The sequence below is a fragment of the Sorex fumeus genome, unplaced genomic scaffold (genome assembly GCF_029834395.1).
Source record: "Sorex fumeus unplaced genomic scaffold, SorFum_2.1 ptg000131l, whole genome shotgun sequence".
Lineage (NCBI taxonomy): Eukaryota > Metazoa > Chordata > Mammalia > Eulipotyphla > Soricidae > Sorex > Sorex fumeus.
In genome coordinates this window covers 24,694,341-24,718,979 of record NW_026606188.1, presented here as the reverse complement: position 1 = coordinate 24,718,979, position 24,639 = coordinate 24,694,341, and the positions used below count along the sequence as shown (strand labels likewise).

Here is a 24,639-nt window from a genome sequence, read left to right as displayed (position 1 = left end):
AAGCTGGGTAAATGTCAGAATTAAGCCATTTATATATCTAAATTTACAGCCAACTAACTCCTGATAATTTTTGAACGAGGGTGGGGTTGTGATCTGGTCACTGCCTCACAACGATAGTCCTGGCAAGAACACAAGATGGACTGATATAAAGCAATTATTCAGGACGCTCAATAGGCTGCAGCAAACCTGTGGGTCAAGAAGTGATCCGGACCTGACCTTGGGTAGTGGCACGGAAGAGACACTGTTTTGGAAGAACCTATACCTGTTCCGTACAACAGCCTTTATGCAACTACTTACATCAAAACTCAAATTCATTGAAATAAAGTATACAACTGAAAGTCCAAATCGCCAGCCCTATCAGCCACACTTTTTATGCTCAGTGGTCCCATGACCACTGTAGTGTAGCAGGCGATAAAGCACGCTCTGTGGGGCAGTGCCGGCCACTACTCTGTGCAGATTAATGGTGGTGGGGCGGGGGGGGGGGGGTGGTTAAAGCAGCTAAGGTGGTGCATGAGCCAAAAAGGGAAGGAAAGTCGGGGGGCGGGGAGGTGACAGAATTAGGAGAAACAATATCCTGTAGCTTCTGTCAAACACTGGGAAAGATAAAGTACACAAATGCCCAAGAACCTCCTCTCCTCTTCCATCCCCTTCCCGTTCCCCTCTCTTCCCCTCCTCTTCACTCCCTTTCCCTCCCTGGCCCTCCCCTTCCCTCATTCCTTTCTGGGCACACCTGGCAGTGTTCAGGGGAGCATGCACTATTGGGTCCCCGCCCTGAAATCCCACATGCAAGGCATGTGCTCCAGCCCTTCCAGCATCTCTGCGGATCTGAGCCCCTTTTTCCTTAGGTATCTTCCTTCCCTTTCTCCCAAGTGTCTCATTCCCCATTTATAATGGTGGATCCTTGAAAAGTCCCCTTGTTCCCACTTCCTTTTTGAACTTGCCCTGGGGAGCACCAAATCATTGACTTCTTCCTTGCCTTCTCTTCCCTCCTTGTTTAGATCTAAAATCTGCTCCCCGGCATATATCCCTCTAACCCTTCATAAATTTTTGTCCTCAAAACCCAACACTGGACAGAGCCAGTTCTCCTTCAACCCCCTCAGAGTGAAATATGGCTGAAGAAAAAACCACACAGCCTGGCTGAGTGTCTCACTTTAAGAACAGGACCATCAACTGAGGAGGAATTGAGCATAGTGCATACTCAACTTCTCTAGTATCTCTTCCTTGATTGGAAGAAATCTTTCTCTCCTCCCATCTCCTGAAATAACCAATAACCCCCAACCCTCTTACAGTTTTCAATGTTTGAACTAAAGGAAGGCATAGCCGCTAAGTATCTTAGCAAATCCAGTGATGCAGGTGGCACAGACAACTCACTGCAAACTGGGGAAAGGTACACAATAGTGTGTGTGTGTGTGTGTGTGTGTGTGTGTGTGTGTGTGACTTCTAAAATACTGCAGCAATTAGAGAATGCACTCCTTAAGGCAGATCAGAACCCATGAGGTCTGGTTTGCAAAACCAGGAGCAAGAAGGTGGATGTCACCTCCCACCTCCCCCCTGTGGTCAGCACACACCACCACTAAGCTTGACCTACCTACCTTTGCATCTACAACTTATCCTCCCCTCCAAAAATACTGTATAAACTGACTCTGCTCTGATCCAAGGCCATTGCTTCTTTTTTTTAGTTGTTGTATCTTTTTGGTTCTTGTTTGGGGTCACACCCAACTGTGTTCAGGGCTTACTCTTGGCTCTGTGTTCAGGGCTGGTGTTTGGGGATGGGGTGCCAGATATTAAACCCAGGTTGGTGGCATGCAAAGCAAGTGCCCTACCTGCTGTACTACTGCTCCAACCCCACAGCCATTGCTTTTACCTACTGAAGGTTGTTTACCTACTTACCAGTTGTCTCCTTTTATCTCCTTCCCTTCACTTTTATCCCTCACCTTAACTTCTTTTATCCCTCACCTTCATTTCTCTAAAGAATAGTTCCAGGGGCTAGAGCGATAGCACAGCGGGTAGGGCGTTTGCCTTGCACACGGCCGACCCAGGTTTGATTCCCAGCATCCCATATGGTCCCTGAGCACTGCCAGGCCTGAGTGCAGAGCTAGGAGTAACCCCTGAGCATCACCAGGTATGATGCAAAAAGCTAATAAGAAGAAGAAGAAAGAAAGAAAGAAAGAAAAGTGCCAACAGGAGGAACCGTTTTCCTTTTAAAATATCCTGTCTCATGGGCAGGAGACATAGAAGTTAAGATCTTATAAGTGGCCAATTCAGGTTTGATTCCTGCACCGAATATGGTTTTCTGAGCAACCTTCTGAGCACACAGCCAGGACAGCTCTGAAATACTATGGGGTGTGACTCCAACACCCTCCCACCCTTGCCCTCCAAAACCCTCCCAGATGAAGTTCAGTGGTTGAATGGGTGTTTCATATGTTGAGGTTTGATCCTAAACAAAGAACACAATAAAGAAACCATAAAATACCCTCCTTTCTTTCCAAGTACTCCTCTGGTTCTTTTCAGCAAAGCTATTTAAAAGCAGTTTGGTTTTGCTAAAAAACAAAAACAAAGAAACAAAAAACGCTTTCCTTCTTCTCCACTCCCCTTCTCTCATTAACTTACCTGAATCACTTTCTCCCCTGACTCCACTGAAACTGCTTTTGGTCAACCTGTCAGAAATCCTCATCAGGTTGAATCTAGTCTTCAAACTCAGTCCTCAGGTTACTTACTCCCACAGTATTTGATAAGACCAATCACTCCCACCTTCCTGAAATAATTCTCTTATCTCTGAATACTCCACCCTTTCGGTTCCTCTTGTCCCTGGCCCTGGAACTACAAGGGCTGTAGTTCCTTTAATCCTCTCCTCCAGTTACTTCTTTTCCTCCCTAAGGTGTTTATGTAGATTTAATGATTAAAATGCATCTATGTGCTGTTGAGTGGCAAATTTGCATCTTCGGACTCTCATACTCAATTGTTTATTCAATATTTAGACATATAACAACCACCTTATATAACATGCAGTAACCAAAGCTCTTGATTTTCTCCACCCAATTTTGCTCTTTGGAAATCTTCTCAATTTGTTAAAAGAGCATTGAGAACTTTGTTTCTTCACTTTCTGTTAAATCTATTCCAATTCACATCTATCTGAACGGCCTGCTTCTGAACAGCTGACCTCACAAAACAGCATCCTCTTGACAGATATTTGTGCTTTCAGATGGTGTATTTCACACTTTTTAAGAAGTTAACTTTAAAAAAGTCCAAAAGGTGGCCATTCCTTGTCTTATCTTCCCACATGTATCCTCTGATGACTTTGTAACTTTTCGTAAGACTCCAGTCACTTTCCCACCTCTCTCAATCTATCTACTACTACCTTCTGGGCTTTTTTTTGGTGGGGTTGGGGTGGGTTTGTGCCACACCCAACAGTCTTCAGGGGCGTGTGCTCAGGGAACACACCTGGCGGTTCCCTTGGCATCATATGCGGTGCCCAGGGTAAAAAACGGTTACATGCAAGACAAGTGTTTTAAAATCCTGTACTATCACTCTTGCCCCGGGCTTTGTTATTTTTGCAACATGACGCATGTATTCCCCTCTCTGGATTTAGGATGGGTTTTCTTTCAGCTTGGAGAGCTTGAACCAGCAGCTTCCCAGCTTCGTCCAGGGTGTTAAGCTCTATGCTGTGCCTATGTGTCTTGGAGGTCTCTCGGGCAAAGAATGTCCAGCTACACCACTGTCACTACTTGTAATCTTTGCCTACTTTTTTTTAACCACCCCTGTCCTCTTCCCTCACTATTAAAATGCAGAGCTTTAGCTTGCTTTACTTCCTAAATCTAGAGGGAATAAAGGCAGCAAAGTAGGTAGGCACCTAACTAGCTGCTCAATTAGCACTTGACGAGTAGTACGCATTCCCTCCAAAAGTCTATTCTCGCCTGACCCGTCCTCCTTTCACTTCCGGCCTTCCTTCGCCTCACCTCCCACCCCACCCGCACCCCCGCCCCTCCGCGCTTCCGGCGCGGCTCCTTTAAGCGGACTGCCGGAACGCGGAGGGGGGCGGGGCCGAGCCCGGCGACCGGGCCGGGGGGGCGGGGCGCCCTGGGGGGCGGGGCGTGCGTGCTGCGTGCGTGCGCGCTCCCGAGGCGCCCGCGCTCCCGAGGCCGCCGCCGCCGCTGCCGCCGCCGCCGCCGCCGTGCCGGAGCCGGAGCCGGAGCCGGAGCCCCGGCTAGAGGAGGGAGGAGGAGGAGGCGGAGGAGGTGCCGGCCCCGGGGTGAGTGAGGGGCGGGGAGCCGCGGGCGCGGGGGGCGCGAGGGGCGCGCCCGGCTCGTGCGGCCGCTCGGCGCCGCGGCGCCCTGGCGTCCGCGTCCGCCGCTGTCCGGGGCGGCGGCCGGGGGCCTGCGGGCGGGCGGGCGGGCGGGCCGGGCCGGGAGGCGCCGCGGAGCAGCCACACCCGGAGCCGGCCGGAGAAAGAGGACATTGTGTCCCCCGGCCCGCGGGTCCCGGGTGTCACGGCGCGCACCCGCCCCTCGGGCGGCCGGGCGGGGGTCGGGCGGCGGGACCCCGCGGGGCTCCTCCTGCCGCCGGGCTGACACCGCGGCGCCCGGCCCCTTTCCCGCCTCCCGTCCGCGGTCGCGGCGGCCCCGGGCGCCTTCTCCGGGGGTCGCCGAGAGGGGGTCGCCGCGTCCGTCGGCCGGAGGGGGCGGGGGCGCGTGCCGCTCGGCCCCGTGCGGGAAGTTGGGGAGCGCGGCGGCGGCGGGCAGAGGGAGGCCGGAGAGCCGCGCCAGCCCGCGGGACGGGACGGACCCTGGGGCTCGGACCCGCGCGCGGGGTGCGGCGGCCGGCCTGGGGCTCGCGGGGCCGTTCCCGGGGAAGGGCGTTTCGTGGCCGCGTGGAAGGGAGGAGGGTGTGAGAGAGGAAGGGGAGTTAGGAGGGCAGGAGGCCACGGGGCCACTGCCGTACAGGTGGCCGGAGTGTTCTGCTTCCTGGGTGTTTCCGCCCTGTCCGAGCATGGAAATGGGCTCATGGTTTGCATGTGGCGCCCCGCTCAGAGGCGTGATGCAGGGCAGCCTCAGAAGGTAGGTGCTGGCAACAGGATTTGGAAACTTGCATTGGTTTCCTGTCTCTGCCTGGGGGGGTGGGGGGCCCTTAGGGCAGTGCTCGTGCGGTGCTGGGGCTTTTTTTGCTTTTTGATGTAATTTGTGTCTTGCTACTTTGGTGTAATAATCTCTGAACGAGACTCCCATCTCCTGTCTGACTTTGTTATGATTTCCTACTGTACTTGTTTTTTATTTTTATTAATTTCGTTTTGAGCTGAGGCAGGGGTGGAACTCAGGACCTCCTGCGTGCTAGGCAGCAAGCACTGAATCACCGAGCATCCCCGGCCCACTTTCTGTTTTGAAATTGTGCTTGTGTTGGTTGAAATTCTCTTTAAATCTGCAGTTTCCTGCATGTTTTGAATTGTGCTGTGAATACTAGGTCCTGGTTTAAATGAGTGATTGCAAAGATAGTCGAGGTATTACATATTTTGTATCCTTTTACGTGGTAGAATATTGCGCTTGAATATTTCAAGGCCACTGACAACTTTGAAAGTATCAAGACAGAAGTTGATTCTGTCCCAGAAAAAAAGTAATAGGCGAATAGGCGTTTATGCAGAGTTTTGCATTCCCTTTCAGGGATCCTCTGAAACCAACCTTGGATACCTGCCTCAGAAGTAAAGTGGAGCTATTCAATATTATTCAGTTCCATGCTGAAGCTTCAAGAACCTTTGTTCGTGTTGTCATTAATAACTGTTAGCAGGTTTTGGAGGTTGGGCCACACCTGGCAGTGCTTAGGGCCTATTCCTTGCTCTGGTCAGGAGTGACCCCTGGCAGTGCTGGGGGTCCATACATGGTGCCATTTGAACTGGGTTCTGGTGTGCCCCTGATCTCATGCCATCTCTCTAGTTGCTGTCGTTTTTAAGCTGATAAAGAGATGACTTCTGAGAAAATAGAATTATTATAGTCACCTTGATAACTTGCGATAACTGGTTATTTTTATTGTGAAACCCCCTCCTTAGGATCAGCATTTGAGGGTGTTCACAAATTACTCATTTCCCCTGTTTCATTCCAAGCTTGTTTGTTGCCTGCTTTTTCATGTAGCTAATAATTACTGTATCAGCATTCAATATTAATTCAACAGGTACCTTTTGAATGCCTGCTATGTAAATAAAGCAAAAGTTCTAGTAAGAACTTACATTCTCAAGTTATGGGAAAGCTGGACCATAACAAGATGAGTTTATCATGATAAGAGCCACGCAGTGGAGTAAAGGCCGGTAAAGAGTAAAGGTGGGTGGAGAAAGGCAGTTAAGGGAAAACTCAAGAGCTGAGCAGAACCTGAAGGAGTGAGGGATATGCAATTCTCTGGGGAAGAAGGTCTTGGGCAGAGAGAACTCCAGTGCACTTGGCCCTTTTGAGAACAACTGGAAGCAAGTGGCAAGTGGGAGTTTGGGATGCAGAGGGGGCGAAGGCCCTGGTAAGGACTTTGGGTCTTTCTTGACCAGATGGGAAACCCCCAGAGGGTTCTGAGTGGAAGAGAGAACTGTTGTAACTTAAGCTCGTGAGAATCATTCTGGCTACTGTGTGGAAATCAGCTTGGCTGTGAGAGACGGGAAGGGCAAAAGTGGAATTGAGAAAACCAAATAGGAAGTTTATCCTCCATTTATTTTCTTTTAATTCACTTTTGGAGGGGCTACACTTGGCAGTGCTTGGGAGTTACTCCTGGCAATGCTTTCTGGCAATGCTTTCTGTGGTGCTGGGGCATGAATAAGCCAGGTCAACTCCCGTGCACAGATTGCACAGCTAACCTACCAAAGAGCTATCTCTTTGGCCCCTGATCTTCATTTCAAACCCAAAGGTAATTTCAGTGTAGCCCATTTATCAGCTGTGGATCATATATCCCCCCCCCACCCCCCACACACACACGTTAAGACAATAAATTCAACACTTTTCTGTCTATACTGTATACATTTTTCTTTTGGAATATTTCATTGGGATTGCTTTCCAGCAGGATTACTGAGTGATAGTATGTGAGTGTGCTTTTCTTGTTTCTGAGTTCTTCCAAAGTCTAAGTGACAACCAGAGGACCAGATAGTACGGAGGGTTAAGGCAGTTGGCCTTGCATGCAGCTGTGACTGTGACAGTGACAGTGGTTTGAATTCTGGTATCAAGTAAGTCCCCTGAGTACAAAGCCAGGTGTGTTCTCTCGCTTGTCCTGGCCTCCTCCCCCACCAAAAGTGACAACCACCGTTGTTGGTCTTAAGTTTCATGGCATTGTGACTAGCATTATTATTATTATTATTGTTATTTAGTATAGTAAACATAATTTGGGTTATACAGGTCTTTCAGTTAGGTTGAATTTTTCTATTCCTTTTTGCAGTAGTGGGGATTGAACCCAGAGCCTCAGACACGTAAGGAATATACTCTAGGACTAAACCACATCCCTGCCTCACGTTGAAGTTTTCAGCAGCTCCCAAAGAGTTCTTGTTCTCTCAGTTTTTGTTTCATTTTGTTTGTTGTTGGCTTTTTGGTTTTGGGGGGTAAGAAGGGGGCAGGAAGAGGAGCACACCCAGAGGTGCTCAGGGTTTACTCCTGGCTCTGTATAAGTCAGGGATCACTCCTGGCCCAACCAGAGGACCATATCAGGGACCGGATTTAACCCCATTGGCCCATGTAAGACAAGTGCCCTACCCGCTGTACTACTGCTTCGGCCCCTGTTAGTTCACTTTTAACATTCAACAACAGAGTGTTGGATTTACACAGGGTCTCTGCCTTCAGGGAGTTTTATGTTCTGTGGAAATTTGTTATCTAATAGTTAAATCATTCCAGATTTCCGTTATCATTTATTGTTACCCATGGACTTTGTATGTAGTTGCTGATCTTACATAAAATACACTTCCACTTGCGCGTCTACTATCAAATAAAGGTATTTTTTAACTTACAAAGGGATTTTTTAAAATTGGTATCTGCAATTTAATTTGTTTTGTCTGTCTTTAAAATCTTAAAACTATGACAGGCCTGTTTTGTTCTTTGTGGGTAAATTATGCAACTAGTACTCTTGAGGACTCTCACAGATGAATTTTTGAATTGTTGTAATTCTTTATAGTTATTCAAAACAAGAGACTATTGTTTCTATTAAATAGGGTCAGCATTGCATCTTTGAGATTTTATTGTTTATAAGATAGTATGATACCAGTCTGTTTTGATAGAAATTACATCACTGGAGGCATTATTCTCCATTTCTTGTCTGAAATCTACATGACTAGATGTGGCTTGTGTTGGAAATAGCAAATGAATGAATAGGGCAAGTTGAGTTGCCTGCAAGCACATGGATTAGTGTATATGTGCTTGGGACCCAGTAAATGTCATTGAACCTCTGATAATCTCTGAGCTCCCAGTTCAGAAGTTTTCTTATTTTAGAAGTTTAGTAATTCATTTTACAAGTAAAAGTAACTCGAAGCATTTATATTTTTATGTTGTGATGAGATTAAAGTGTGAATTTAAAATAAATTTAAAATTGTGAATATAAATTTACATTTGACCTGTTCAGATTAAATTCATCAATTGAAAAAAGGACATATTTCTAAGTATTTTTTGCTAATTCTTATGTCATATATTGTTGCATGACTTAATGCCTAATTTACCGCTTACAGAAACAATTCATGTTAAAGATAAAAATGTTAGAGCTTTCATGTTATTAAGCCAGATGAAGTGTACACTCCCCCCTTACCAATGTGGGGCATCCCAGCAGTTTTTGTGTGCTTTTTATCTATTTATTTAAATGCAGAGCTAATACTGGCCTATTTCCATTTTTAATTGGTAATAGTGGTTATGTGTTTGTCCTTTTTTTGATCTGCTGTACACACATTTTGTGATTAATGGTTAAGAGGGCACTCTGTTTCAAAGTTAAATGATCCAGATAGTATTGAATTTAAAGCTTAGCTTATCATAAAGTTCTGATCAACAAAGCAGTTCATCAGAGAACTATGCATACCATTTTCTCATTTCTAATTGAAAATAGGCCTTTCAGAGGAAGAAGGTACACAGGCACCAATAGAAAAAGGAAATTATGTTGATTAACGTGAAGTTAAAGCAAGAAATAGTGTACCTTTATAAGTGTCTAAAAATGATCATCCTTGTAATGAGATTTTCAAAAGTATATGACTTAACACAGAGAACTAAATATGTTCTATAAAATTAACTGCAGCTATTGGTCTAATGACATGTTCATTTAGGCTATATAAATTTGGGATAGCTAAATCGGAAGAAAAAAATATCCTTTGCATATTCCGTTTTCCCAAATAAGAGATCCTTTTTTCTCTCTAGCCTGGTGCAGACATATTGATAGGGATTCAGTTACTCAAGTTTGAATTAAATATGTAATCATGTTTGGTATCAGAATATACTTAAATTAAGTCATATTTTATGATAATAGCAATATACTATTCTACACTTTATAACTGATAAAAAGCACTGTTGAGGAAAGGCTGTAGCTCAGAGGGGAGGGACTTGCTTGCATGTCTGAGGCCTTGGGTTGCATCCCCACCCCTGTATCACTGTATCACTGTTGTCCTGTTATTTATTGATTTGCTCTAGTCAGCGCCAGTAACGTCTTCATTCGTCCCAGCCCTGAGATTTTAGAAGCCTCTCCTTACTCGTCTTTCCCAACGCTGCTGTATTGGAGGCTCTTTCAGGGGAATGAGGCCCGTTTACAGGAGGTAAAAAATGGACTAATTAAAATTTTGAAATGCCTTACTTAGAATTCACAAATCACAAGCACACACATTTGTTAGCAATACTATGTTACATTCTGATTTTGAAAAAATAATTTACTCAATATAGAATGCTGTGATTAGTTATCAGTGACAAAAGTATAAAATCAGAGAGACATAAGACCTGGTTGCAACTGTTTCTTTGGGTAAATCCCAAATGCAACTTGTACAGTTGTAAGGAAGTAGTAGTGGGAAATTCTCTTATCACAGACTGAACATTTCAGTTGTGTCAGATATGTAATTGTGAGACTAAATTCATTCACTGTATTTTCAGTGATATTTTAAAATTCATTTATAAATAGGATCATTCTGTATTGAAGTCGCCTCCTTTATAGAACATTACGCAAGCAGCCTTAACATAATTATTTTAGCAGTTGAAATTTAATACTTATTCTTTGGATGTTTTGTATTTTTCAGTATGTAGTCCAAATGTTGATGTCTTTGAACTACCTTTGCTTGTGAAAATGTTTCATAATATATATTTCATTAATAATAAATGTTTCATTTCATTTCATTCATAATAAATGTTTCTTTAATATATTTTAGGTTTATTCATTGAGCAGTAGTTGACTCATTATAAAACTCTTTAATGAAAACCAAACTTTGAAACTATAATTTCTAATAAATTTATAGTCTTTTGGTTAATTTTGTTTGCCAGAACAGGAGATTTTTATAAATATTGTACCATAAAATAGAAGGTACTATAGAATGCCTTAAAATAACACTTCTTTTTTTAACCACACCTGTATATGCTCAGGGCTTCCTCCTGTCTCTGTGCTTAAAAATCACTCCTGGCCGGCTCTAAGAACTTTATGGGGTACAGGGGGTCAAACCCTGACCAGCCATGTGCAAGGCAAGTTCCTTACCTCCTGTACTGTCTCTCCAGCTCCTAAAGTAATTCTTTAAAAATTTTAATTCTAAAAATATTCCTGTGCCATAAAAATTTAATGATACACATTCTCAGTAAAGTATAATAATTCATTATAAACTCATTTTGATACACATTCTAAGTAAATTCATTTAATGATACACATGCTCAGTAAATTCATTATATTTCAGATCCTCTTAGTTGATCAGCATCCATTTCTTTTGGTCTTATTTTCTAACAGCTTTTTAGTATTAGAGGAAATAATGTTCCAGTTTAAGAGTAAAAGCAGGACTATTTATGCTACTGTTGATTTTGCTTAAGTCCAAGTCTTTTTTTCCTTTGCAGATGCTTTTCTGCTTATATGCCATGTCATTAAAAGTTTTTTCCTATTTTAGTAAGTAGGGTTTTGTTTTAATTTTTACTTTTAATTAAACTTTTAATTTTTTTTTTGAGGGGGGACACTCTGGGTTGTGCTCATGGCTTACTCTGGACTCTGCTTAGAGGTAACTCCTGGTGGTTTTCATGCCCTGGACATAAGTGGTGCAGAGGATTGAACCTAGGTCAGAGGGCCTGCAAGACAACTGCATGGGACCTGCTGGACTATTGCTCTGACTCCTGAGTTTCACTTTTCTGTTTCATGTTGCAGTTTTAGAGAACAGTAGTTTTTATACACTATTTAAAATTATGCTGTGCCACAGAAGTTCTTGTTGCCTAGAACAGAAATTCAGTGATAAAATGCATCATTGTGTGTTTTTAGTGAATATGGATAGCCTGTCAGTTTTATTTTCAAGTTCTTCCTGCTTTAGACAAGATATTCTTGTAAATTAGTAACAGAATATTTAGTTAATTTGCAGAGCAAGACTTTTTTACTTTGCATATTTTGAGTAGGATTAGTTGGTCATTTATTCTCAATGTTCATAAAATAGTTCATTTAATGGGTGTGCTTTCTGTTGGAGTCTTGGCTGACTTAGAGATAATGTACCTTAAATACTCTCATAATACTTTCATAAATACTTTCATAAATACTGCTGAGTTTGGAGTGACGTTCTTTACCTAATTTAAAGTAAATGTGAACATAATAGAAATAGGAAACAGTAAACTTGATGTCATTTTTGGACTAGGAAATGTTATTTCTATTTCAGGTCATGTGCCCTTTATTAGGTTCAGGATCATTTTCACTGGCTATAAATGCTTACTTTTTTTTGTTTGTTTTTGTTTAAAAGAGTTTGTGTTTATCGTGGCAGATTTTGAAGAGAACATAACTATAGAGAAGTTGAAATTCATCCACAAACTTATCACCACATGATAGTTGTACTGACATTTAATGTATTTTTTTTAATTCTTAGCTTTAAATTTCTTTTAATTGAAAATAAAGTCATACATTTTGTTTTGCTCCTTTTTTCTCTGAGGAGATATTGGTCTTCTATGTGGAGCTTTTGTGGGTTGATTTTTTAAAAAATATTTCTGTTTTAAATAACACGGGACAAACAGTTTTGCACATTTACCTTTGATTACATCTCTCTCTTTTTTTTCTTCCTTCAGGCTAGATTCCCGAGGTGGGATAACTGGATCAGAGGGTGCTTACCCTGTGTATAAGAGTATGTGTCTCACTGCACCTTCAATGGCAATGTATAGGTCAGTTTTTACAATCTTTGCCAGTTTGATAGATATCTGTCACAGGTCTTGGGTGGTAGTTGTGAAACCTTAGTAAGCTGTAAAATCAGATTATATGATTAGTACTTTTTGCAGTAACCTTTGAAAAGTTGATTGGAATGAATTTCTTTGAAAAAATCTTAGTTAAAAGTAATCATGATAGATAATTCCTTGAAGTTGCAATTTGAGTATCTTTATATTTTGTTTAAAAGAAATAGATTTTTAATGATCTTTACTAAAATGGCAAGCGTGAGAAATCTTACATTTTAATACGGAGTAAGTTGAAATGCCTGGAGGAACTGTATTTTTCAAAAAGGCATTTAAAGTAATGTAGCTATTGTTAAATCTGGAGGGAGTTTTGTGCATTTAAAGAATTTGTGTTTAAAGGAATCAAAGTTAAAAAGTTGAAGAATAAAATTACATGCAGTTCTGGAAGGCTCCACAGGAGTTACCATTTTTGTTCCCTTGTTTGCATGATTACAGAGATGCAAAAGGCAAGTTGGAGGGGAGTGGTAGACTTTCCTTGTGTTAAGGAAGAGAACCAAGATAGTTCTGGACAAGCTGGAGATCTGGGAGACTTCACTTAAAAATGTGCATGCATAAGGCCATAAGTATTTATTAGGGACTTAAAAACTAGGTTTGGAAACTATGTTCAGAATCACATGTGTTGATTTCTCTCTCCATTGGAGAGAAATTATTACCCCCATCAGACTTTGTCTTTTGGAAACTGAATGCAGTTCCTAGAATACAAAATAGATCGAGGAAAGAAAATTCTGAAGACAGGGAGGCTAGATTAATGTTACGGGTAAAGCAAGATTTGAGATTTATTAGAAAGCAGGAGGAAGGGTTTGGGGAGAGTCTTTGCAGTAAAGATCTTTGCATACATTTCAAGAGTTTCCAGTTTGAAGAGGTTATTCAGAGGAAAGAGTCTTAAGCTTAAAACTCATTTACTTGGGTTATCCTAGTAGGATACAGTACACTTTGGTCATTGCTTTCTTTGTCTTGTTTTGTTTTATTTTGAGTCTTGGGGCCACAACTGGCTGTGCTCAAGGATCACTCCTGGCAGAACTCTGGGTAACCTGTGCTGTGCAAGAGATTGAAGTAGGGTTGGCTACATGCAAGCTCAAATCCTTAATCCCTGTACTATCTCTCCAGCCCCTATTGCTGTCTAGCTTTTTTTAAAGTGAGAAATAAAGATTCCCAGTATTTCACCAGTGCAAGGCATATTTATGTTGCAATATATAGTCTGCAGAAATTTTGACACTTTTGAGTTCTTAATAAGAATCCTTGCCTTTGGACTCTCTGTAGAGGTAATCTCTGCATAAATTCTTTCTACGTTCGTGAATGATTTCGGATTTTAAAAGCGTAATATAAGCAAGAAGTGATTAAAAGTGAAGCATAGTTTATTAAGAAGATGTTTGTTGAGGACAGTGATACATAGAGCAGTAAAAAAGAAGTTGAGTATTTGATCTTTAGAAAAATATGACTTTTAATACTTTGATTATCTTCCTTAATTTCTTAAAGAGAAGTAATAGTAATGCCATTTGTAACCATTCTGGTTTATGGCTCAAGTTTTATTCTGCTTACAATTTCTGCTTGGCTGAATAATAATAATAATGTATGCAAGTTCCCTGAAAGTTGATATTAATGTTTCTTTGAACTGATAAATCTGTGAACTGTGAGTTATCTGTTTAATATTTAAGAAGCAACACTTTTTAAAAAAATTACCACATGCCTGCGAAACTTTGAGGGTGTTTGCATTTTTTAAACCATTGCATTGTATCTTTTTTAATGTTTCTAATGTTTTCTAAACTCAGAATTAAATCCCTTATTATTTAGTTATTCAAATCTTGGCTTTTGAAAAATATCTTTAAAACTTTAAAATCAATGAATATAGCACACATAGTATTGGAGAGTGTGTGCATTTCTCTTTTGCAAATACCGTCACGATCCTGTTGTTCGTTGATTGCCTTGAGCAGGCACCAGTAACGTCTCCTTCGTCCTAGCCCTGAGATTTTAAAAAGTGCCATATTCAAGGCTCTTTCAGGGTTAGGAGAATGAGACCCATCATTGTTACTGGTATTTGGCATATTGGATACGCCACGGGGAGTTTGCCAAACTCCTGCCATGTGGGCAGGCTACATTCAGTAGCAGATACCATGTTCTAGGTAAAACTGTAAAAGCTCAGGCCTGGTCAATTGATTTGTCTTTTATTTACTAAATAATTTAGTGAATGATAATCAGAACTCCGATTCAGTGTCAGAACTCTAAAGATTCCAGTTGAGTCTGTTTTGATCGGCTTGAAGATAATTTTATCTATCAACAGAAATCAGAACTACCATTATTCCTCGAGCTGATCATTCTTACCCTTTCCCCCAAACTGTTGTTGAGAACACGGTCTTCCTAGTTTGAACCATTTTGGCACTGAATGCAGATGGCAGTGAAAGCCTTCCCAGTCTGCGTGTTTTACTTTCTTAGAAGCTTGCTTGCAACTTGGCAGGAGAAATCACTGACTTGAGTAGCTGGGTCTGGAGAGATAGCTGAGCAGGCGCGAGTACATATTTTGCATGTAAGAGGCCAGGTTGGATCCCTGCACACCACGGTCTCTCCAGTGCAGCCAGGAGTAATACTAGTATCCCCAGACTCAGATCCAGGAGTAGCCCTGAGCACTGCTGGGTATGATCCCAAAGCCAAAAAAAAGTTTTAAAAAGTTAAAAAAATAAATTTGTTTCATTTTAAATATTGTTGTTACTGTGTCTGGCATATCGAATACTCTCGGTACCCGAGTTCGATTCCTCCGCCCCTCTCGGAGAGCCCGCCAAGCTACCGAGAGTATTCGATATGCCAGACACAGTAACAACAAAGTCTCCAATGGAGACGTTACTGGGCCCGCTCGAGCAAATCGACGATCAACGGGAGGGCCTTTACCTTTACCTTTAATCACTTAATCACTTAATCCCCGTTATTCATCGATTTATTCGAGCGAGTGCCAGTAACGTCTCCATTCATCCCGGTTGCGTGCTAGCGTAGCCCAATGGTATCTGTTCGTTTTAGGAACATGTAGAGCCTCAAACCGATCATTTAGGGTCTTGACGAAGAAGTCTGACCATCTTATAGGTGGGCGTCCACGTGATCTTTTGATGTCTCGTGGAATCCAATCAGTAATGGCTCTAGTCCAGCGGTTGTCTGTAAACCTCATTACGTGTCCAGCCCATCTGATTTTTGATGTCTTGGCAAATGAGACAGCGTCCCTGATTCTTGAGCGTTGACGAAGATCAGAACTCCGGATTCTATCTCTCATTTGAGTGAATCGTGATATTCCAAGCATAGTTCTTTCGATTCCTCTTTGATTACCTTTAAATATTAGGTTTTCTTTTGAAAAAGATTAATAAGGTCATTGAATATTATTACAGGAAAATTTTAGCCTTGGAGAGATAGTACAGGAGGTAAGTTGCCTACTGGCCTGACCCCGCAGCTGACCCTGGTTCATGTCTCCAGACTACAGGTCATGTCTGAGCACATAATCAGGAGTTGTCCCTGAGCACTGCCAGGTGTGGACCGAAATGAGCTACTTTATATTTTTGTTGTTGTTGGCGGAGGGTCACACCGCCAAGTCAGTGTTCAGGGCTTACTCCTAGCTCTGTGCTTAGGGATCCTGGCAGGCTCGGGGACCATATAGTGTACTAGGGACAGAATCCAGAGCAGCTGCGTGCGAGGTAAACACCCTGTTCACTGTACTTTATCTCAGGCCTCCAAATGGACTATTTGATATGTCAGTAATTCCTCACTATATTGAAAGTTGGAAGAAAGGGGGTTTGAGCCACACCAGCTGTGCTCAGGACTTAAACCTGTCTCTGTGCTCAGGGCTTATTCGTGGTAGGATTCAGGAAATCATGTGGGGTGCAAGGGATTATATTTGGGTCAGCTGAATGTAAAGCAAGCACCTTACCCACTATAGTATCTTTTCAGTCCTGATACGTTAAAATCTACTTTTTATTTATTTTTCATTTATTGGATTTTGGCCATACCCAGCAGTATTCAAAGCTTATTCCTGATGGGGTTTAGAATAAACATGCAGTTGGAAATTGAATCCATGGTACATGGCTGTACTATCTCCACAGCCCTATACTGAAATTTTTAAAAGTGCAGCATTTTGGACTGGAGAAACAGTACGGTGGCCATCGGGGTTGGGGGCTTGTGCCTTACATGCAGCTGGCCCAGGTTTAAACCTGGGAGCCACATGCTCACTCGGCAGGCTCGCTCTAGAGGCCCCTGAATGCAGCCAGAGTTGGCCAGCGTCATTTCTCGCCAGGGCCTGAGCAGCACAGCATCCTTAGGCCCTTGTATGGACACCCTGCTCCTCACCAACCACCCAGTGTTACTGGGAGACCCCCACCCTTGGTAAAAATAAATCAACTTTTTAGGGACTGGGGGGTACTGGGGATTAAAGTCAGGTCACATGCTTGCAAGGTAAGTACTGAGCAATACCCTGTGCCCAGAGTTAATTAAATTTTTACTTGTGGTGACTTGAAATAAAAGAAATATGAGTAATCTTAATCCTAATGGATTATAATTAGAAGAAAGCCTAAATAGAATGATCTTGCTCCCCTTAACTAAAGAATTGCTCTCATGGAACTCTTTTGAGGGAAAACTCCTGAGATGATATTCAGTGTGAAAACTCAATGGTGAAAAGCCAGGCATGTGATGGTCTATAAGAGGAAGCGGGAAGTAGCAGCAAGTCTTCCAGAGCCTGTTGTGGTGAGCTGAAAAAGAAAGGAGAGTGGCAGTTCATTCAAGACAAAGATACAGGCTGTCACTACCTGCCTTTGTGGAAAATAAGTGTAAAATTTGATTTTGAAGGTGATGTTGCTAATGACTTTTGCCTAAAACAAATCTGTTTGGTGACTATTAGTTTCCCTAGACATAGAAAATCAGCAGTTCATGGTATGTGAGTTTCCCAGGGACATACAGAGGTAAGCATAAATTATTTTTAGTAGGGAGGGAGCATATGTTTTTGTCTTCTGTTAGTACATTGAGGGTGTGGCTTGTTCAGAAATATGAACTGATAGTTCTGAGGCATTTAATAGCCAGTAGGTTTTTTTTTTTTTTTTTATGTAGGAGAACTGTGATTTATTTAGCCACTGATTAGGCTGATTGAGCCAATAGGGTTATTTTTAAAAAAATTTTTAAGATTTTAAAAACTCACAGTGGGGTGAGTTTTTTTTTTTAAAACGGATGTCAGCACCTAGGTAAATGCTCTGAGAGTGATAAGTATGGTTTATATATAGACATATTTCTAATTCTTTAAATTAATATTCATATAAATTTCCCAACATTGTTTTTTCCCCACCCTTTTTTATTGTCTTACTGTCGGGACCCAGAGATGTTGTGGTCCAAGACTCACACAACTGGTTATTGTGCTCTAGGGGCCTACACTTCATTGTGGTACTTGCACAATCAGTTGTAGTGTGTCATGGGTCACACTTGTGACACCTGGGGTCATACCAGCAGTGCTGGGAACCATAGCTTCAGTGTGGTTGGTGAAGGAACTTTCAATGAACTTTAAAGAAGTGGATATTTAAGTAGATGTAGATAATCCACATGTAAAAAGTGGGTTTAGTGGAAGTTTGAGGGGGAATTTTGATAGAGGATTTGCCCTAGGGAAATGTATACCATGCAAAAATTGAACTGTGGGGGAGAAATTTATTTTCACTGGAAGAGAAAAAAATAATGGGATGAAGGCAATAAGGAGATAAATTGTTAGTAAACTGGTAGGAAGAACACTCTGGGTTAGATAAGGTAGCTTATAGGGAGTGTCAGAGAGAATATGCTGAATCTTTTGTGTGTGGCACCCTTTTCTCAGAGTAAGGCATCTGCCTTTTTGGTTCGATTCAGAAGTATTCTCAAAGGTAGAAGAGGTAGAAGAGGTTTGCTTTGGGGAAGAAGGAATGTTTTGTTTTGTTTTGTGTTTTGTTTTTACATGAATCTCTGTGAGGTACAGTTACAGACTTACAAACTTTCTTGCTTACATTTCAGTCATTCAATGATCGAGTACCCATCCCTCCACCAGTGCCCATTCTCCACCACCAATGATGCCAGTATCCCTCCTACCATCCAGGAACGTATTTTTTAATTGGTTTCTAGTAGTCTGAGACTATGGTTATTATATGACTGACAGGTATCTATGAAAAATAGTTTTATATGATATTTTGGTCCTTGGTATACTCAAAATGCCTTTTTTCTGATGGGTGGGGTGTGGTGTCCCAAGTGGTGCTGAGGAAGTCTGGGTGCTGGAGATTGAGAGTCTAGTCCTGTAGTGTGAGTCAGCTACGCTCTGCTGGCTCGGGGAGTTTGAGGGCTACTCTCTGTGGTGGTCAGGGCTTCTTGTGTGTGGTGAGTGGGGGAAGGGGAGTGGGGCTAGGTTTCTGAGTGACCACTTTTAGACTGTCTGCTCTTGTAGCTTTCACTGTTCATTCAAGTCACAGAATCTGGTTAGTTGTAATAGACATAATCTCTAATTCAGAAGGGATCATGTCTTCAAGTATCAGTTTGTCCTCTAGATGGTTGATATGTAAAAGTTATGTGGCTGAAATGTGTATAAATATAATTATTTAAGAAAATCAAATTAAGTGTAACTACCATGGGCAAGCAAATTTATTTGCAAGGTAAATCTTATGTCTCAGCCCATCCTTATTTATATATTTAGATGTTCAGAAAGCAGATTATTTTGATATATCTTGTACATGAAAATGATGAACTAGAGGGCTGGAGTTCAAGGGGTAAGGCACCTGTCTTGCATACAGTCAACCCTATCTCTTTCTAGCACCATACAGTCCCCTGAGCATCGCTGGGTACAGGCCTGGAGGCACACAGGCAGTGCTGGGGCAACAGGGCAATTCCTGCCACCCACCACAGGGCCCGAGCAGCACCACAACCTCAGGCCGTGGGGTTGAACCACTAGCAGGTTGGCCGAGAATCGCCTGAGCACCGCTTGGGAGTCCTCTCCCTTCTTCCCCTCTCCCAGAAAAACTCTGACCCTTTGGAAATTGAGAGTTGGTGAAATGATTTGTACCCTTTCAAAAAAAGTTTTCATGCCTTTTAGATGTTGAGTATCACATTTAGGACAGATTTCATTTGTAAAATATCCTTTTGAGTTTTAAATGTTTAGTGATTTCTCCTTAGTACTCAAATGTCAGGTTTTTAAATTAAAATTTTATTAATTTACCATTGTTTTGCAGTGTTATTTGCAGTTTATCATTCGAAGTGCTAAATTTCAGGAGTGTGTAACGTTACATTTCTTTTTTAAAGAAAGTTGCAGCTTTACAATTCTAAACGTATATAAACCACACTGCACCTGTATCACTGTGTCACTGTCATCTTGTTGGTCATTGATTGCCTCGAGCAGGCCCCAGTAATGTCTCCTTCGTCCTAGCCCTGAGATTTTAAAAGTGCCACATTCGAGGCTCTTTCAGGGTCAGGAGAATGAGACCCATCATTGTTACTGGTTTTTGGTATATTGAATACGACATGGGGAGTTTGCCAGACTCTGCCGTATTTTTGGTACCCTGCCAGGTTCTCCAGAGTAAGACCTAGATAATAAGATGTCACGAGGCTGCAAATGCAGCGCGCACTTCTGGGAGCAGGGTTTCACAGTCTCTGGGTCTTGGCCGTTGATGGGATTACACAGTGCCGGGGGCAGTTGGTGGGTGTAATGCCTACAAACTGGAAGATGAGTGGGGGATCTGGGTGGAGGAGGCCCCAGTCCCAATCCGAGCAGGCTTGGAGATCTACGCCCCAGGTCCCGCACGCCTGGGTCCTCTGCCGGTTCCTTCATGTGTGAGGCTCGTCCGAACGTGTGAAGAGTGGTCTTAAGCATGGCTGTGGCTGGAACTGGAGGTCTTCAGCTGCTGGGGCTCTGCTCGGGGTGGGGAGGGAAACAACCCACCCTCCTCCAAGGGACCCCGGTGAGGACAGCCAGGCGTGGAGGCAGGAGACTCTACACTTTTCTCTTCCGGGAGCAGGGTTTTATAGTCTCTGGGTCTTGGCCCTAACCCTAACCCTGTGTTGTGTGTTGTGTGTCCCATCAACACTGCACCTACTGCCAAAATTTTAGTCCTGTCATAATTCTTTATATTGGGATGTGATAGCATTATAACGGAAGGACTGACCAAAATCTGCAGTTAATATCATGGGTAGAGGAGTTTTTTTTTTTTTCATTTTTTATAATTTTATTTATTGAATCACCATGAGAGCAGTTACAAAGCTTTCGGGTCTAAGTCTCGGTCATACAATGAAACACCCGTACCTTCACGAGTGCCCATTCTCCACCACCAAAAACCCCAGTATACTCCCAACCCACACCCTCCCCCTACCTGTGGGGCAGATGATTTCCACATTACTCTCTCTCTACTTTGATCACATTCAATATTTCAACTCCAGACCCACCATTATTATTTGAGATTTTACCCCAACTCAGATCTGCTGAAAAGGCAGCAGTAGACAATTTGTGTTCTATTGCTGGTTATGAATAACATATGATGTAGTGTGACTGCAGTAGTGGCCGCACGATTTTGAAATTCTGAAATTTTAACACTTAAATACGGAGGGATTTCTGCCAAAACCTGCTGGGTTCCAAAATTTGCTCCTGAGTCTCTGGGATCATGGCCGTTAAGCAGCTTGATCAGGAGCCAGAGAGGCCATTCGTGGGTGATGACTTGGGGTCTCATTGGCGTGGGGAGGACAGGCCCGGCTTCACCCCCATCCTGTGAGGCCCAAAATGTCTCGCCACTGCAGGCCCAGACCTGACTGTCCAGTGGCCTCTGGAGGATGACGGCCACCGAGCCACCAAGGGGGAGCAGGCGGAGTGACAAGACCCTTTCCTCCCTGGGGTGGCCCAGCAACAGTAACATACTGTGGGATCTGGACGCATTTCTACCAAAAGCCACTGGGTTTTGAGATTTGTTCCTGAGTCTCTGGGATCATGGCCATTAAGCATCTTGATCAGAAGCCAGAGAGGCCATTTGTGGGTGATGACTGGGGGTCTCATTGGGGTGGGGAGGACAGGCCCGGCTCCACCCCCATCCCGTGAGGCCACATGTGTCTCGTCACTGGGGGTCCAAACCTGACTGTCCAGTGGCCTCTGAAAGATGGCGGCCACTAGGCCGCCAGGGGAAACAGGCCAAGGCACGAAACCTATTCCCACCTGGGTTGGCCCAGCACCGGTAACCTACTGCAGGGACCGGACGCATTTCTGCCAAAAGCCGCTGGGTTTCGAGATTTGTTTCAGAGTCTCTGGGATCATGGCCATTAAGCAGTTCAATCAGGAACCAAAGAGGCCTTGCCTCCAATTATATAGCTGAGCCGGAGGTGGTTTGTGGGTATGTTTCCCACATACCTAACTTTTGGCTGTTTACTTTCTTGGTAAAGTTTGCCCCAAGTTTTTGGGGTCTGGCCAAAGGCACAGCAGCACTTTTGGGGTATCTGGAAGTCTGAAGGAGCCATCAGGCTGCTGATGCACTCGCCTCACAGGTACAGATTGACCTGCTGGCGGCACCATACCCCCCGTAGAGGAGTTTTAGATGAAGTCATTCTGTTATTCCCACAATGCATTAGACTGAAATACTGTCATCGGCAGAACAAACGTGAGGTCATGTCACCACCCAGTGCCATCTGTTTGTGTATGTTTCATGTAGGAAATAGTAGGCCCTAGCAGCCAGATCTGAAGAATCATTGCTCTCTGATACTCTAAGCTGGCTCTGCTTAGGTTCAAACATCTCCTTGGTTGAGCTTATGTGTAGAGTGAATTAACATAGTTTGATCTTTTGCAACCTCATCACTTTAAAACCATGGCATTTAGTGTTTTTGTGTGTTGACATGCTAAAGATGGACAAGTGATGGTTTTTTAGTCATGCAGAGAAAATGCCTATTTAATCAGTAAAACTTAAATGCTTTTTTTATTTTGTGTACTGCAGGTAAAACACAGGTTTCACACATGAAATTTCATGCATGTGTTTTACCCACTGAGCTGCATTGTAGTCCAAAGAGCCTGTCCTGGCAGTGGAGGACAGGGGTCAAACCCACACATCCTGTATGCAAAGTCTACTTTTCATCGTATACTCAGCCCTCTGAGCTGTCTGTCCAGCCCGAGCCTAAATAATTTTGGTTTTGGTTTTGGGTTTGGTTTTTTTTGGCATGTGGGGTGTGTGTGTGTAAGGGACATACCCAGTGGCGCTCAGGATTTACTTCTGGCTCTGGCCTTAGGAATCACTCCTGGTAGGCTCAGGGAACTATATAGGGTGCCATGGATTGAACCTAGGTCAGCTGTGTACAAGGCAAGTGGCTAACCCACTGTACTATTGCTCTGGCATGGCCTAAATGTTTTTTTTTTTTTTAAATATATGAGCATTGGGGCTGAAGTGATAGCACAGCGGGTAGGCGTTTGCCTTGCATGCGACCGACCCGGGTTCGATTCCCAGCATCCCATATGGTCCCCACAGCACCGCCAGGAGTAATTCCTGAGTGCAAAGCCAGGAATAACCCTGAGCATTGCCAGGTGTGACCCAAAAAGAAAAAAAAATTATGAGCATTTGCAAAAGAATTTGGCCACGGGATAAATAGCCCCAGTGGTAGAGCAAGGCTTTTATCATGCCCCTGGCCCTGAGTTCATCCGTCTCCACCCTGTGTGCATTACCCCCACCCCTGCATTGGCTAGACTGAGATTACAAGTGGCCCCGAACACACCTTCTTCCGTCACAACTGGGTTGCCCCCACCTTTTTTTTTGAAGAGAGAACTATGTGCAGAATCAGCTATTCTGTCTCTACCTTGTGGTTTATTTCCAGTGTTTTAGTCTTAAAAGCTGAAATTTTTTTAAATTTAGATTTTAATTAGTAAAAAACCATGAGGTACAGTTGTAGACTTACACATTTTTGTGCTTGGGTTTCAATTATACAATGATCAAATACCCATCCCTCCACCAGTGCCCATTCTCCACCACCACTGATCCCAGTATTCCTCCCACCCCACCCTGCCTCTGTGGCAGGGCATTCCCCCTTGTTCTCTCTCTCCTTTTGGATGCTCTGGTTTGCAAAAGAGGCATTGAGTGGCAGTCATATTTGGTCTAGAGTCTACTCTCAGCACGCATCTCCCATCCTGGGAGGATCCTCCCAACACCCTTCATTTGGTCCTCCCTTCTCTATCTGAGCTGCCTTTTCCCCCAGCATGTGCGGCTGGCCTCCAAGCCATGGAGTAAACCTCCTGGTACCTAAAACCTGGTACTCTGCTATTCTTGGGTGTTAGTCTCCTATTTTGTTACTTTATGTTCCCCAGATGAATGCAGTCTTTCTATGTCTGTCCCTCTCTTTCTGACTCATTTTCGCTTAGCATGATACTTTCCAGGTAGTACCACTTGTATGTAAATTTCATGACTTCATCTTTTCTAACAGCTACATAGTACTCCATTGTGTAGATGTACCAAAGTTTCTTTAACCAATCATCTGTTCTCAGGCACTCAGGTTTTTTCCAGATTCTGGCTATTGTAAAGAGTGCTGCAGTGAACAAACAAGTGCAGATGTCACTTCAACTATACTTTTTTGCCCCTCTGGGGTATATTCCCAGGAGTGGTATTGCTGGGGCAAATGGGAGCTCCATTTCTAATTTTTTGAGAATCGTCCATACTGTTTTCCAAAAGGGCTGAACCAGTGGGCATTCCCACCAGCAGTGAAGGAGGGTCCCTTTCTCGCCACATCCGCACCAGTATCGGTTGCTTTTGTTCTTGTGGATGTGGGCCAGTCTCTGTGGTGTGAAATGATATCTCATTGTGGTTTTGATCTGCATCTCCCTGATGATTAATGATGTGGAGCATTTTCTCATGTGCCTTTTAGCCATTCAGATTTCTTCTTTGAGAAAGTTTCTGTTCATTTCGTCGCCCCATTTTTTGATGGGGTTGGATGTTTTCTTCTTGTGAAGTTCAACCAATACTTTGTATATCCTTGATATCAACCCTTTGTCAGATGTGTATTCGGCGAATATCCGTTTCCATTCTGTAGACTGTTTTTTATTTTGGTCACTGTTTCTTTTGACGTGCAGAAGCTTCTTAGTTTTAGATAGTCCCATTTGTCTATCTCTGTTTTCATTTGCTTGGCCAGTGGCGTGGCATCTTTGAAGATACCATTAGCTTCAATGTCATGGAGGGTTTTGCCAATTTTTCCTTCAGTGTACCTTATGAATTCCAGTCTGATGTTGAGGTCTTTAATCCACTTTGATCTTACTTTTGTACATGGTATTAGGCAGAGATCTGAGCCCAGTTTTTTGCATGTAGCCATCCAGTGATGCCAG

The 24,639-nt window shown here is 43.2% G+C and overlaps 1 protein-coding gene across 1 annotated transcript in view; it reads left to right on the top strand.

Moving 5' to 3' along the window:
* The first annotated feature begins 4,165 nt into the window (after positions 1–4,165).
* RAP1A (RAP1A, member of RAS oncogene family) overlaps positions 4,166–24,639 on the top strand; it is a 79,805-nt gene continuing 59,331 nt past the window's right edge. Inside the window, exon 1 of the mRNA XM_056106565.1 lies at positions 4,166–4,249. The gene's annotated coding sequence lies outside the window, so the exon portion shown is untranslated. The remainder of the gene's footprint in view (positions 4,250–24,639) is intronic.